The following is a 6,538-nucleotide window of genomic DNA, read 5'->3' on the forward strand; positions in this document are numbered from 1 at the left end:
GCCAACTACCGCAGAACCTCCCAATACAAGCGCCAACTACCGCAGAACCTCTCAATACAAGCGCCAACTACCGCAGAACCTCTCAATACAAGCGCCAACTACCGCAGAACCTCTCAATACAAGCGCCAACTACCGCAGAACCTCTCACTACAAGCGCCAACTACCGCAGAACCTCCCAATACAAGCGCCAACTACCGCAGAACCTCTCAATACAAGCGCCAACTACCGCAGAACCTCTCAATACAAGCACCAACTACCGCAGAACCTCTCAATACAAGCGCCAACTACCGCAGAACCTCTCAATACAAGCGCCAACTACCGCAGAACCTCTCAATACAAGCACCAACTACCGCAGAACCTCTCAATACAAGCGCCAACTACCGCAGAACCTCCCAATACAAGCGCCAACTACCGCAGAACCTCTCAATACAAGCGCCAACTACCGCAGAACCTCTCAATACAAGCGCCAACTACCGCAGAACCTCTCAATACAAGCGCCAACTACCGCAGAACCTCCCAATACAAGCGCCAGATGCCGCAGAACCTCCCAATACAAGCGCAAGATGCCGCAGAACCTCCCAATACAAGCACCAGATGCTGCAGAACCTCCCAATACAAGCGCCAGATGCCGCAGAACCTCCCAATACAAGCGCCAGATGCCGCAGAACCTCCCAATACAAGCGCAAGATGCCGCAGAACCTCCCAATACAAGCGCCAGATGCTGCAGAACCTCCCAATACAAGCGCCAGATGCCGCAGAACCTCCCAATACAAGCGCCAGCTGCTGCAGAACCTCCCAATACACACACAAGCCAACTACCGCAGAACCTCCCAATACAAGCGCCAACTACCGCAGAACCTCTCAATACAAGCGCCAACTACCGCAGAACCTCTCAATACAAGCGCCAACTACCGCAGAACCTCTCAATACAAGCGCCAACTACCGCAGAACCTCTCAATACAAGCGCCAACTACCGCAGAACCTCTCAATACAAGCGCCAACTACCGCAGAACCTCCCAATACAAGCGCCAACTACCGCAGAACCTCTCAATACAAGCACCAACTACCGCAGAACCTCCCAATACAAGCGCCAGATGCCGCAGAACCTCCCAATACAAGCGCAAGATGCCGCAGAACCTCCCAATACAAGCACCAGATGCTGCAGAACCTCCCAATACAAGCGCCAGATGCCGCAGAACCTCCCAATACAAGCGCCAGATGCCGCAGAACCTCCCAATACAAGCGCAAGATGCCGCAGAACCTCCCAATACAAGCGCCAGATGCTGCAGAACCTCCCAATACAAGCGCCAGATGCCGCAGAACCTCCCAATACAAGCGCCAGATGCCGCAGAACCTCCCAATACAAGCGCCAGCTGCTGCAGAACCTCCCAATACACACACAAGCCAACTACCGCAGAACCTCCCAATACAAGCGCCAGAAGCCGCAGAACCTCCCAATACAAGCGCCAACTATCGCAGAACCTCTCAATACAAGTGCCAACTACCGCAGAACCTCCCAATACAAGCGCCAGATGCCGCAGAACCTCCCAATACAAGCGCCAACTACCGCAGAACCTCCAAATACAAGCACCAACTACCGCAGAACCTCCCAATACAAGCGCCAACTACCGCAGAACCTCCCAATACAAGCGCCAGTTACCGCAGAACCTCCCAATACAAGCGCCAACTACCGCAGAACCTCTCAATACAAGCACCAACTACCGCAGAACCCCCAATACAAGCGCCAGTTACCGCAGAACCTCTCAATACAAGCGCCAACTACCGCAGAACCTCTCAATACAAGCGCCAGATGCCGCAGAACCTCTCAATACAAGCGCCAACTACCGCAGAACCTCTCAATACAAGCGCCAACTACCGCAGAACCTCCCAATACAAGCGCCAGATGCCGCAGAACCTCTCAATACAAGCGCCAGCTACCGCAGAACCTCTCAATACAAGCGCCAACTACCGCAGAAATTCCCAATACAAGCGCCAACTACCGCAGAACCTCCCAATACAAGCGCCAACTACCGCAGAACCTCTCAATACAAGCGCCAACTACCGCAGAACCTCTCAATACAAGCGCCAACTACCGCAGAACCTCTCAATACAAGCGCCAGAAGCCGCAGAACCTCTCAATACAAGCGCCAACTACCGCAGAACCTCTCAATACAAGCGCCAGCTACCGCAGAACCTCCCAATACAAGCGCCAACTACCGCAGAACCTCCCAATACAAGCGCCAACTACCGCAGAACCTCTCAATACAAGCGCCAGCTACCGCAGAACCTCCCAATACAAGCGCCAACTACCGCAGAACCTCTCAATACAAGCGCCAACTACCGCAGAACCTCTCAATACAAGCGCCAGCTACCGCAGAACCTCCCAATACAAGCGCCAACTACCGCAGAACCTCCCAATACAAGCGCCAACTACCGCAGAACCTCTCAATACAAGCGCCAACTACCGCAGAACCTCCAAATACAAGCGCCAACTACCGCAGAACTTCCCAATACAAGCGCCAGCTGCTGCAGAACCCCCCAATACAAGCGCCAACTACCGCAGAACCTCCCAATACAAGCGCCAGATGCCGTAGAACCTCCCAATACAAGCGCCAGATGCCGCAGAACCTCCCAATACAAGCGCCAGATGCCGCAGAACCTCCCAATACAAGCGCCAGATGCCGCAGAACCTCCCAATACAAGCGCCAGAAGCCACAGAACCTCCCAATACAAGCGCCAACTACCGCAGAACCTCCCAATACAAGCGCCAAGTACCGCAGAACCTCCCAATACAAGTGCCAACTACCATAGAACCTCCCAATACAAGCGCCAGAAGCCGCAGAACCTCCCAATACAAGCGCCAACTATCGCAGAACCTCCCAATACAAGCGCCAACTACCGCAGAACCTCCCAATACAAGCGCCAAGTACCGCAGAACCTCCCAATACAAGTGCCAACTACCGCAGAACCTCCCAATACAAGCGCCAGAAGCCGCAGAACCTCCCAATACAAGCGCCAACTATCGCAGAACCTCTCAATACAAGTGCCAACTACCGCAGAACCTCCCAATACAAGCGCCAGATGCCGCAGAACCTCCCAATTCAAGCGCCAGATGCCGCAGAACCTCCCAATACAAGCGCCAGAAGCCACAGAACCTCCCAATACAAGCGCCAACTACCGCAGAACCTCCCAATACAAGCGCCAACTACCGCAGAACCTCCCAATACAAGCGCCAAGTACCGCAGAACCTCCCAATACAAGCGCCAACTACCGCAGAACCTCCCAATACAAGCGCCAAGTACCGCAGAACCTCCCAATACAAGCGCCAACTACCGCAGAACCTCCCAATACAAGCGCCAACTACCGCAGAACCTCCCAATACAAGCGCCAACTACCGCAGAACCTCCCAATACAAGCGCCAGATGCCGCAGAACCTCCCAATACAAGCGCCAGATGCCGCAGAACCTCTCAATACAACCTCTCAATAATTTTGGCCTGGGTCCTAGATACACATGTCAGCTGCTGCAGAACCTCATATTAACTGGTTAAGGGCCGGGCCCTTTCCTGTTTTTTCATGTCTATTTTTTACACGTAAAGAGCTGTGTAACAGCTTGTTTTCTGCGTAACAAATTGCACTTCATAATGATGGTATTAAATATTCCATGCCATGTACTCGGAAGCGGGAAAAAAATTCCAAATGCAATGAAAATGGTGAAAAAACGCATTTGCGCCATTTTCTTGTGGGCTTGGATATTACGTCTTTCACTGAGCGCCCCAAATGACATGTCTACTTTATTCTTTGGGTCGGTACGATTAAGGGGATACCAAATTTGTATAGGTTTTATAATGTTTTGTTACATTTACAAAAATTAAAACCTCCTGTACAAAAATAATTTTTTTGATTTTGCCAACTTCTGGCGCTAATAACTTTTTTATACTTTGGTGTACGGAGCTGTGGGTGGTGTCATTTTTTGCGAAATTCGATAATATGTTCAATGATATCATTTTTAGGACTGTACGACCTTTTGATCACTTTTTATAGATTTTTTTAGATTTTTCAAAATGGCAAAAAAGTGCCATTTTCGACTTTGGGCGCTATTTTCCGTTACGGGGTTAAACGCATTGAAAAACCATTATCATATTTTGATAGATCGGGCATTTTCGGACGCGTCGATACCTAATGTGTTTATGATTTTTACTGTTTATTTATATTTATGTCAGTTCTAGGGAAAGGGGGGTGATTTGAAATTTTAGGTTTTTTTATTATAATTTTTTTTTTTAACTTTTTTTTATTTTTATTTATACTATTTTTCAGACTCCCTAGGGTACTTTAACCCTAAGTTGGGTTGTCTGATCGATCCTATCATATACTGCCATACTACAGTATGGCAGTATATGGGGATTTTCTTCCTCATTCATTACAATGTGCTATCAGCACATTGTAATGAAGGGGTTAAAACGAAATAGCCTCGGGTCTTCGGAAGACCCGAGGCTACCATGGAGACGGATCGCCGCCCCCCGATGACGTCACGGGGAGCGGCGATCCCAGGTAAGATGGCGGCGCCCATGCGCCGCTATCTGTTTGAGGCTGCCGGCAGCTTTGCCGGCAGCCCACGCTGTGAAAACACCCGCGATCGGTGCTAGATCGGATGTTACCGGTAAACCTTTGCTGCAATATGCAGCAAAGACTTACCGGCTATGGAGAGGGCTCAGCCCGTGAGCCCTCTCCATGCAGCGCGACGCGACAGCCGCCGTGAATACACGGCGGGCGGTCGCGAACCGGTTAATGCAGAAAAGCAGTGGTGGGGGAAGATAAGTGGGTATGATGCAGAGGGGTCTGTATGTGTTTAAGGGACAAACTAGGAGAGGTGAGGGGAGCTTCTTAGCTGCTCCTGCACACAGGGGACACTAAGGGGTTAATGCAGAGTGTGAGGAGACACTGGGGGGAGGGAGCACTTATCTCTGGCTGACTGGTCTGCTATGGAGGAGGCTGCTGCTTCTCTGCAGGTGCTGGGCGTTCTCCCTCTTCTCTGTATGAAGCTTCCCGGGCTGCTGACATGCAGAGCGGGGATTGGCTGCAGGCTGGCAGGCTCCTCCCCTCCCTCTCTCCCTCCTGATAGCCTGTATGGAGCTTGCTACAAGGAGCAAGAGAATTGGTGCCCGCCCCTAAATAAAGCCCTGCACTCAGGGGTAACTGCCTATTAAATGGAGGGGCGTAACTACAGCCAGGGGGAAAGAGGCCCGGGACACACAGCTGAGTACGGGGCCCATGACCCTGCCGGGCCCCGTAGCAACTGCTACGTCTGCTACGGCTGTAGTTACGCCCCTGATACAGCCCCCTCCTCATCTCCCCATTCATTATATACAGCCCCCTCCTCATCTCCCCATTCATTATATACAGCCTCCTCCTCATCTCCCCATTCATTATATACAGCCTCCTCCTCATCTCCCCATTCATTATATACAGCCTCCTCCTCATCTCCCCAATTCATTGTAATGGCCCCAGCCTATGACAGTATATAAAGCCATTGTTTTGGTCTTGGCCTATGACTGTGTATTGAGCCATTGTTTTGGTCTCGGTTTTGTGTCTATAAGGCTGCATTCACACTACAGTATGGGGGACGTATATACGGCCGACGTATATACGGCCGATATACGTCCCCCATACACTCCTATGGGCTCACGGCCCTGTACGGGAGCGGTACGGTGCAGCACACGTGCGGCACCGTACCGCTCCGTAGCCCGGGGAAAGATAGGTCATGTCCTATCTTTCCCCGTATTACGGCGCCGTGCGCCATTAGTTTCTATGGAGAGGGGCGGGGGTGAGCTGCGCTCACCTCCTCCTCCTCTCCCCGCGCTGCCGTGTGCCCGCCGTACTACGGTGCGGCGGGCTCACGGCAGTGTGAATTTAGCCTTACACTTGGATATCTAGCTGATACATCAGGGTCAAGGCATAGGAGGCCACAAAATTTCACTTGTCACCGGATTATGTCTAGGATGGATTTTCCTCCTGGAAAATGGGTTTGGTCAGGAGTTTTTATTGATGGCCTATTTTCAGTAGTTGATTGTTGGAGCAATGACATACAACACCCGTATGATCAACTGTTTGATGCCCCATATACATAAAGTCTAGGAGCTGGAAGCTGCTGGCTCCTTGCCCCTGTAGTGTTCAGAAACCTCTACTGGAGACGTGGCTCTTAATGAAAATGTATGCTAGCCGTGCCTGAGGGCTACAGGGGCAAGGAGTCAACTGCTTCTAGCTCTATGTCCTTGTGGTTGTCCAGATGACCACAGATGTCTAGTGCCAACTCTTCAACTATCGATGGTCGATCCTTGGGAGCCCCTTTGTACCAATCTCTTTATAAAATACTGAAGGCACAGTAAATGGTAGTGTCACGTTGTGGATGTATTCTTACATTTCCAGGAGGAATCACGTGGACAGAGTTCTAAAAAAAATTAATTTTATGGCGTTATAATGACACACATCACACAACCTAATATACATAACTTTCTATATTCACCTCTATAGGATAGAGCT

The sequence above is a fragment of the Engystomops pustulosus genome, chromosome 3 (assembly GCF_040894005.1).
Source record: "Engystomops pustulosus chromosome 3, aEngPut4.maternal, whole genome shotgun sequence".
Taxonomy (NCBI): Eukaryota; Metazoa; Chordata; class Amphibia; order Anura; family Leptodactylidae; genus Engystomops; species Engystomops pustulosus.